General features: G+C 36.6%; 1 protein-coding gene across 1 annotated transcript in view; it reads left to right on the top strand.

Moving 5' to 3' along the window:
• The first annotated feature begins 4,660 nt into the window (after positions 1-4,660).
• Positions 4,661-9,513, top strand: part of LOC106874904 (zinc finger protein 345) — a 12,704-nt gene continuing 7,851 nt past the window's right edge. Inside the window, exon 1 of the mRNA XM_014922818.2 lies at positions 4,661-4,934. The gene's annotated coding sequence lies outside the window, so the exon portion shown is untranslated. The remainder of the gene's footprint in view (positions 4,935-9,513) is intronic.

The following is a 9,513-nucleotide window of genomic DNA, read 5'->3' on the forward strand; positions in this document are numbered from 1 at the left end:
TGCTGGTGTCCCTGGGCTGGCTCTTGTGTGGGTGACACATGGGGTTTCTCGAGCGAGATGAGCATGGCCGTTGCCAGTACCGCCTGACTGGCCTTCGTGCGGGTGACACGTAAAAGCACCCACTACACTCTCTGAGTGATTGGCGTTAGGAAGGGCATCCAGCTGTAGAAACTCTGCCAAATTAGATTGGAGCCTGGTGTTGCCATCCGGTTTCACCAGTCCTCAGTCAAATCGTCCAACCCATGCTAGCATGGAAAGTGGACGTTAAACGATGATGATGATGATGATGATGATGATGATAATAAAATTTATTTTAATTTGTTATATTTTCTCTTGACCATACATTTTGTTTTTGTTAACATATTGAAAAATTAGATAATATGAAATATGTTGCTCAAATTTAGTTCACCTTCTTTAACATTAAATAGATTATTAATTTTTTTTAAGGGGTGCAAAGACGTTGTAAAAAATGTTTAGGAGTGCAGGCAAAACAAAAGGTTGGGAACCACTAATCTAAAGCATCTTCCTTACCCTTGTAGCATCTGACTATGATGCTGCTACACCATTAGTGGATGACAATATTCCTGAATAACCTGATTAACTATACAGGTTACTAGACCATATCCTACACCTCAAGATATTTAAAGCATGTCAACTTTTCCTCTCTTCATATCCTTAATTGCCTCATCTAACATACTGCAGTCAAGACAAAAATCTAATCCCTCTGTTGGGTTTACATAGAGGAGATTCCCTTTCTCCCTTCCATTCTCCACATCTAATAGCTTTTCATAGAAGCACTTCCACACCTCTTTCTATTTGGGGTCACTGAGAGCAAGCATACCATTATCTCTCTGTAGGCACTTCTCTCTGACACACTGTCTAGCAATTCAGACTTTGATCTTCCTTTCTGTGTCTGCCCTTGCTAGATAAACCTGTTGCCTAGCTTCCCACTTGGCCACCTGATATAGATCTTTGCTGCCTCCATTTCTCCACTCTTTTCAAACCAGTCCCTTTGCTTGTAAGGCCCTGTTTACTTCACTGTCCGATCATCAAGTCATTCTCCATCTGGCATAGATTTTGTCCTAGCCGCAGATTTGGTCTGCAACCTTCAGAAGGTTGTCCGTTAAGAACTTCCAGTCATCCTCTATTTTATACACATCACAACCTCCTCCGCTTTCTCATTAAATGCTTTAATCAGAATGTTTATAAACCCCTGACTGTTTGATGGATCTTTTGAGCTTCCATAACTTCCTTTTCTGAACTGCTTTCTGTCCCTGTGTCTATCTAGTCCAAAGTCTGAAGTTGCTAGCTACTAACTTATGTTGTGTTGTACTTTCCTCACTGGGAAAGGACCTTTGCATTTGTAAGCATCTGTCTATATATGTTTCTGGTGAGGAAGTAGTCAATCTGGCTGAAATACCCAGCAAATAGATAAGAGATTAGATGGCTGACTGGTTTCCTGAAGTTAGTGTTGTAGACTAACAAGTCATTTGCCTCACAGAACTCCAGAAGCCTTGTTCTATCTTTGCTTCGAGTGCTAAAGCTGAAACTTTCATGCACACCATAAAATCCATTAGTGTCTTGTCACCACCACACACACACACAGAGTTATTGCTTTTGTGTGTATGTGTACAAAGCATTAATGTGTGAGCATTTAAACAAGAGAACGTAGGAGATTACCGGAATGGCCAATGGGATCTTCAGACCTTGAAATAGCATCAAACTTGGTGTGTGCAGAGGCCATCCTTGCTAATAAGCCAGCATGATAGCGTGTTGCCACCTTCACCAATTGCTCCCACTGATCTGCTACAGCCAACTTCAAAGCCATGCAGATAAAGGTTATTTATTTCTTTTTACCTCATTTAAATGAAATGCAAACATGACACTAACATCACACACACATAATGCGCATACATATACATTATTGGTTGACCATTGACTGACCTGAATTTATACACTGTGATTATGTTTTATGTATACATACGTAAATACATACATATATGCATACATACATACATACATACATACATGCATACATACAGACATATGTATATACATAGTATGTATGTATGAGTGTATGTATGTATGGTGTAGGGATGAATGGATGGGTGGCTACATTAGTGTATGTATGTAAGTATATTCACATATACATAAAACACAAAAAACACATAATTTAAAGCTCACGTATGCACAAATACATAGATGTACAAATAGATGAATATATACAAACAACCATATACACTTATTCTCCACAAAGACATTTACAAATATATTCATGTATAGTTGTGTACAGTTGCATGCATCACTACACAGACAAAATAAATATAACAGGAAATAGGTAACAAAAGTAAACATTTCTTGGGTGAGTGCTTGATAGGTAAATGGGTAAAGATTGAATAATTAAATAGATTCCTAAATAAATAGGTAGATGCATAAATGAATAAATGAGGAAATTGAAGGAATAAAAAAATAAGATAACGAAAATGGTTGTGGCTGTAGGCACAGATGTGGCTGTGTGGTAAGAAGCTTACTTCTTAACCACATGGTTTTGAGTTCAGTCCCACTGCATGGTACCTTGGGCAAATGTCTAGTGGCATCTCTAAGTCTCTCTCTTTGCAGCATCATTATATGCAAGTGAGCCATTATCCATGTGGACACATTTCTCTCCTGTGACATCATGATTGTCTCTCTCACACACTGTCTTGCAATTTGAAGTATGTCTAGTCTCTGGTCCTCACGATGCAGAACATTGACAAATCTCTTCTTTTCTGCTTCCCCTCTGGCTAAGTAAACCTGTCTCTTAGCTTCCCTTTTGGCTATCTGATGCAGTTCACTGCTGCCACCACACTTCCAGTCTGTCCAGGCCTGCTTCTTTTCCCTAATGGCTCTGTCAACTATATTGTTCCATCAGCATGTCGCCTTAGGTCGAGACAGGGATTTTGCACCAGCCACAGATCTGGTCAGTAGTCCTCAATAGTTTGTCCTGTAGGAACCTCCAGTTGTCCTGTAGGAACCTCCAGTTGTCCTCCACATTACATGTCGGTATATCCTCCTCTTTTTAGTCAAATGCTTCAAGTATTACGTCTCTAAATCTCTATCTATTCAGAGGATCCTTAAGTTTCCAGACCCTTCTTTTCCACACTGGTTGTCTTCTGGATAGCCATTTAGCCCTGATCCTGAAGTTGCTAACAACTAATCTATGTTGTGGAGTGCATTCTTCACCTGGGAAAGTTTTGGTATTTATAAGCAGCCATCTTTCTCATTTCCTGGTGAGAATGTAGTCAATCTGACTAGTGTGGCCACCACTAGTGTGGTACTGGAAGGTGAACAGGTGACTGGCAGGTTTCCTGAAGTTAGTATAACAGATCATAAGATCATTTGCAGTGTGTGTGTTTCTTAGTGTTTGTGATTGTTCCCTTTCACCATCTGACAACTGGTGTTGGTTTGTTTATGTCCCCATAACTTATTAGTTCAGCAAAAGAGACTGACAGAGTAAGTGCCAGACTTATGAAAATAAACAGTGGGGTCAATCTGACTAAATCCTTTAAGGCAGTGCCCCAGTATTACCACAATCCAATGACTGAAACAAGTGAAAGACAAAAAGAATAAAGATGTATGAGTGTGTGTGTGTGTGTGTGTGTGTGTGTGTGTGTGTGTGTGTGTGTGTGTGTGTGTGTGTGTGTGTGTGCGTGTATGAGTTTGTGTGTGTCTTTGTGTGTGTATGCAAGTGCATGTATGAGTGTGTGTGTGCTTGTGTGTGTGTGTGTGTGTGTGTGTGTCTTTGTCTCTGGGTTTGTACCCCATCACCACTTGACAACCGGTGGTGTGTGTTTACGTCCTCATTACTTAGCAGTTTGCCAAAAGAGACCGATAAAATAAATACAAGGCTTAAAAAATAAAAATACTTGGTCAGTTAATTCGACTAAAAATTCAAAGCAGTGCTCCTGTATGGCCACAGTCTAGTGACTTAAGTAAAGAATAAAAGATTACTAAAGATTATACATTGAGTTCTATATCTCATTTGTTCTACCAGGCCGAAACATATACATGCATACTCTCTTCTGACTATCCATTCCTTTTCTCCAGACTTCGTTACACTTTCTAACGAAGAGCCATTCTTAGAACGTCATATTTTTACTTTTAATTTCCCATTTAAAACCTCCCGAGCGTCAGGCTAATAAATTCATTGTGTACGTCCATTTGGCTTTAGTTGCTTTTGTTTTTGAAGTCACCCTTCGTCACCGATTTACGCACATCCATCCATTCATAAGAATTTTTATAAAATTCCGAGTGATCGTGAAATAATTCTTTTTTGGAACTGTGAATCTTGGAGCATATAAAGCTACAGATAATAAGATATAAATATTGGGTTGAAAAACCCTTTCAGAGAGAAAAAGTCGATGGCTACCTTTGGGACATGAACCCACATATCTTGTAGACATGAAAAGCATTTTACTGTTGTCCGCTCCTGTCCCCCGGGCAGCCTTTGACTTTTCCTATTCATAAGGACTTTTCAATTCAATATATACATGCTATGATTTATGAATTTATTAGATCTATGTGCTTCGAGACACATTATTCCCAAAAAGTAATGAACACGCACACGCACACGCACACGCACACACATACATGCGCGCACGCGCACACAATATATATAATGCAGAAACAAACAGTACAGTATTTCTTATCTACTTCACACTTTCAATATTTTTATATTGTCTTCCTAATCTACTTAGTTACGAAAGTATCCATCCCTGTTCTCTAAGTTTTAAACCTATACAGAACGAAAACAGTACAACAAATATTTTCACATAGTTTATTATATCACTTTGTGCTATCCATAGTTTACCCTCGACCCTATACAACCACGATAACACTTATTTTAGTTTCCTTGGAGAAGTCAAGTGTAGTGATCGGAACGACTCTTTTATCAGGTAAGTGATTTTTTGTTATGGTAACAGCTAATAACAGTTCTTGTTTTAAGCACCATCCATTTACCCGTCCATCCATCCATCCATCCCGCACTCCGGCCGTGAAAATCCTGAGAAAAGATAAGCTCTAAGTCATGTTTAATTTATTGTCCTGGTATTCGCAGCCTCTGAGTCATTCTTTGTCTCCCAACAACTGTCGCCAAATGTTTATATATATATATATATATATATATATATATATACATATATATATATATATATATATATATACACATCTGTTTGCGTGTGCATATGTTTGTGTATATGTGTATATATGCATGTGTGTGTACATCAGTCCCCATCCTTGTATAGATTACTTTAGCTAACTGTCTTTCTTCTTAAGAGAAACTATATATATTATAAAACAGTTTTTAAATTCTCCTGTCGTCATTTTCCTTGCACGAAAAAGAAACAAAATAGAAGATAAATCGTTGTTTCTCCCCATTTTTGTAATCTTTAACCAAGTTCTTGTTTAGTTCCTCTTACTTTTTTCAGTCTTTCCTTATCGAAAATAATAAGTAAACTTCACGCACTTGCCGTCTAATGTTTATATAGTAGGATCGATTAGATGAATGTTTACTAAGCAGATTTGTGAATACGAAGTAAACGAGAATGTTATTTTTCTTTTTGCACTTCAGTGTATGTACTTTTAATGATTTTGTCATTTATTTCTTTTGATTAAATGACATTCAAATCGCAGATTTCGATCATACTGAGAAACTAATGCTTTTATTTATTTATTTATTTATTTATTATTTCTTGTAAAGTTGAATATAATGACCGAATCAATGATTTTTATTATTTTATCGGTGCTTGAAATACTGGCTTTCGTTTTGTCAGTTTCCTTCTATCAAGTCATTTAGTACACACAAACAGACACTACGAACATCACAACAAACAATATCAAAAACAGTGTCACTTAAATACAATGTTTTTGCCTTCCCTACTTCATTACAGTTTAATTAAAATTATTTTGTAACTTAAAAGTCGAACCACAAATTGTTCATGCATAATTTACTGCCTAAGTATGGCACTCCTTCCTATCCTGGACTTATTTAAACCCCATTTTTAAGTGCAAGACGTACACTTTTGATAATGGTTGGAAAAGCTATGAAAACAAATATTTCTTTGTTCTCTCTCTCTCTCTTGTACTTTAGGAACTTTTTGCAATAATACTACAAATAACGACAGCTAAGAAGTTTAAACTTCCTCATTTTATCATTGTTCAGATTTTTTAATCCTGTCGTGCCCAACTTTGCTATTCATTCATCCAGGGTCCTTAAACTAAAATATCAGTTATATACTGCAGTTGATATATAATCAACTAATTTCTTGCTTGCAAACCTGAGACATCTGCCAAACAGATTTCTCTTATAGAGACTAGCTCATAGTTAACAGTTATTTATTTATATTGAATATCATCTAATTATAATTTGTTCGTTTGAAATTTCCTAAGTAAAACACTGGAAATATATTTTAGAACATGCTACTTGTTTTTGAAACTTTGCTAATGTCACAGTCAATGCTGTGATACATTATTCATATTTTTCTGCTGTCTCCAGTTTGCCTGGAGACAGCAGAAAAATAACAGGATTGGCTTTGATTTCATGATTTAGTATTTAGCTGTAAGAAGAACAAATCTTTTAATATGAATATATTCTCCAGCTATAAGCCAATTTTCAAATATGCAAAAAAATAATAAAATAAATAAAAATATCCCCATCTATGACAACTTAGAGGACAGGTGCAAAAATCAACACAGGAACCTCTATGTTAAAATTATATAATGGGGGCATCATCATCATCATTGTTTTACCCCTCACTTTTCTATGCTTACAAGTGTGAAACGGAGTTTATTGAGGCATATTTTCAATAGCTGGATGCCCTTCCCAGCCAGAGTGGACTGAGTGCTTTTTACGTGGCACCAGCACAGGCGAGGTCAGTTTTGGCATGGTTTTGATAGCTGGATGCCTTTCCAAATGCCAACCACTTTACAGTGTGGATTGGGTGCTTTTTAAGAGGCACCTGCACTGGCAGGGTCACCAAATAAGTTTGCAAGATAAAGAATCTTTGAGAGGGGAAGTGGCATTGAAGGAGGTGATCTTGTGTCAGATGATGAAAGGTTAGTGTGACAGAGAGACAGAAACAGGTGTCTTGCTGTAGAAGAGGTACATGGTTACCTGGCTAGAGAGAGAGAGAGAGAAAGTTAACAAGAATGAGGACAGAAGCAGGTATCCTGCTGTAAAGGAGATACATGGTTACCCAGCCAGAGGGAAGAGCAAGAGATACACATACTCATACAATGAACATCTTTCAGTTCCCATCTACTGAATCCATTCAAGGCTGTGGTAACCTAGGTTTGTAGGGGAAAACACTTGCCTGAGGTGCCTTGCCTTGGGACTGAACCAGAAACCATGTGGTTGGGAAGCAAACTTCTTAACCACCCAGCCACCCCTGCATCTACAGAGACTCAGTAAATAATTACTGAAGTCTTTTATTGAAGTCTTGTAGTCATCCATGTAATGCTGTAGTTGTCCCATTAAATAATCAAACTCCTACATAGAATGTTGCTTCATTTAATAACCCAGCTCATGTGACCATGTAGTTGAGTTACATGACTTAGCAAGTGTGTCAGGCTTACCATATCTTAATCACAGGAATTTTATATTTCTTCCTTCCTTTTACAATGCAATTGATCTTTGACATACTCCTACTTTCAAAACCAAGCCAGCTGTGCATAGATTAGTTTTCAAATTCCTGGTGATTGAATCTGAATTAGTTTCCAAACTCATGTTGTTTTATTATGGATGAGTTTTAGACCTGTGATACTGGGACATGGATCAGTTTTTAAATTCATTGAGTTTGATCACTTTTGTGCATTAGGTGTAATGTAAATTCATTGTCATTTAGTATATCTGAACCTGTGTACAAATATAATCCAAAACTATGTTAAAATTGCCGCACCTCGACCACTGGAATGTTATAGTTCCCTCTTTCACAGTGTACTTAACCTCTGGTACACTCCTGTTTCAAACTCAAGCCAATTGTGCCTGAAACTATTTTTCCAACTAATGGTGCTTTGGCAGGGATTATCTTCAAACTCATGTTGTTTAGGCATGGGTTAGCTTTGGGCATCCATACTATGTAAAATTTTGTTGTCATTCAGCATTTTTTAACTTAGTCAATATTACAGTAAGCCCTGTGAGTATTTGCTCAAGTCCTTTATTGAAGTCTCACAGTAAAATATTCATCCAAATAATGTTGTAGTCACATGTGGATCTTTAACTCTAGAAGCATTATCTAATTGTATAACCACACACCCAGATTGAGCTGCTAGCCTGGATTTATTCTGTTTGGCTGTCACTTTTCAGTTTCTGCAACTTTTGTTCCAATTGATTTCATATTTGATTTGTTGGTGTAGTTTTGTATGGTAATTATTGACATGAAATTCATTTTTACCATAAATCAATAAATAAAGAGTTAATAGCTTTTAAAGTTAGAAAATCTGGGGCAACTTTAGCCAATCAAAAGTCACAAACATATAGGTGTCTGTTTCCATAATAACAAACTAAGCTGCTTACCCATATGATCATTTTTCGTTTATTAAATGCTTAAAACACATGAGATATGAGGTGGTCCTCAGATGTGCTAAAACAATAAGCTAAATAGGCCTTAAACCATGCACAATTTTTTTTTCTTTTTACATAATTGTATTCCTGTGTGTGGAATACAAATTCACAAAATTTTTCTGAAAATTTCAACAAATAAACAAGTTATGAGAGGTTATATAACATGCATAAAGCAGAATTTTGCCAATATTTCATTTGTTTACAGTTGCCAACGCGCAGTCACATACAAAATGACAGCTTCCAATTCCTGTTTTCTGACTGGGTAAAAATAATCAAACTTTAAACCTCTAACTTTTTTTTTTTTAATTTCTGGAAAAAGTGGATTAGCCCCTGAGATTTAGCATGGAAAATTACATCAATACATCAGATTTTAAAATTTTCACTAAATTTTAAAATTTACACAGGTGCAGCCAAACAGAAAAGATCCACTAGTCCTGTTAAACAGTCTGCTTCATGTGCCCTTCAGGTTGAGTAACAAGACAGAAAATAATGTGGATGACAATAAATATGGTGGATGTGAACCCTTTTAATACCAGTGGTAAACTTTAAGTGTATTTGAATATGTATATCTGAGCTGAGAAAAATAAGGTAGCTTTTATTTTAGAAATTGATAGGTTCATCAGCTTATATTATACTAGCAGAAATACCCGGCGTTGCCCTGGTTAAAGAGAATAATGAAATCTAAAAACGCCGTCTAGACTACGCATCATCTTTATATATAGAGATTACAGCTTTGAGCTTAAGTATTAAGCAATTTGTTTTCATATTGGCTTTTAGTTACCTTATTGACAATTGGTTTCAAATTTGAATGGAGACAAAGAAGTTCCCTAACCAAATCTTCCCCAAATCACATCTTAGCCACTGAAAAAAAAAAGTAAACATTAGGTAATATAGTTCTAGGTACACTGTGACTG

Source organism: Octopus bimaculoides, chromosome 1 (genome assembly GCF_001194135.2).
Source record: "Octopus bimaculoides isolate UCB-OBI-ISO-001 chromosome 1, ASM119413v2, whole genome shotgun sequence".
NCBI classification, from domain to species: domain Eukaryota; kingdom Metazoa; phylum Mollusca; class Cephalopoda; order Octopoda; family Octopodidae; genus Octopus; species Octopus bimaculoides.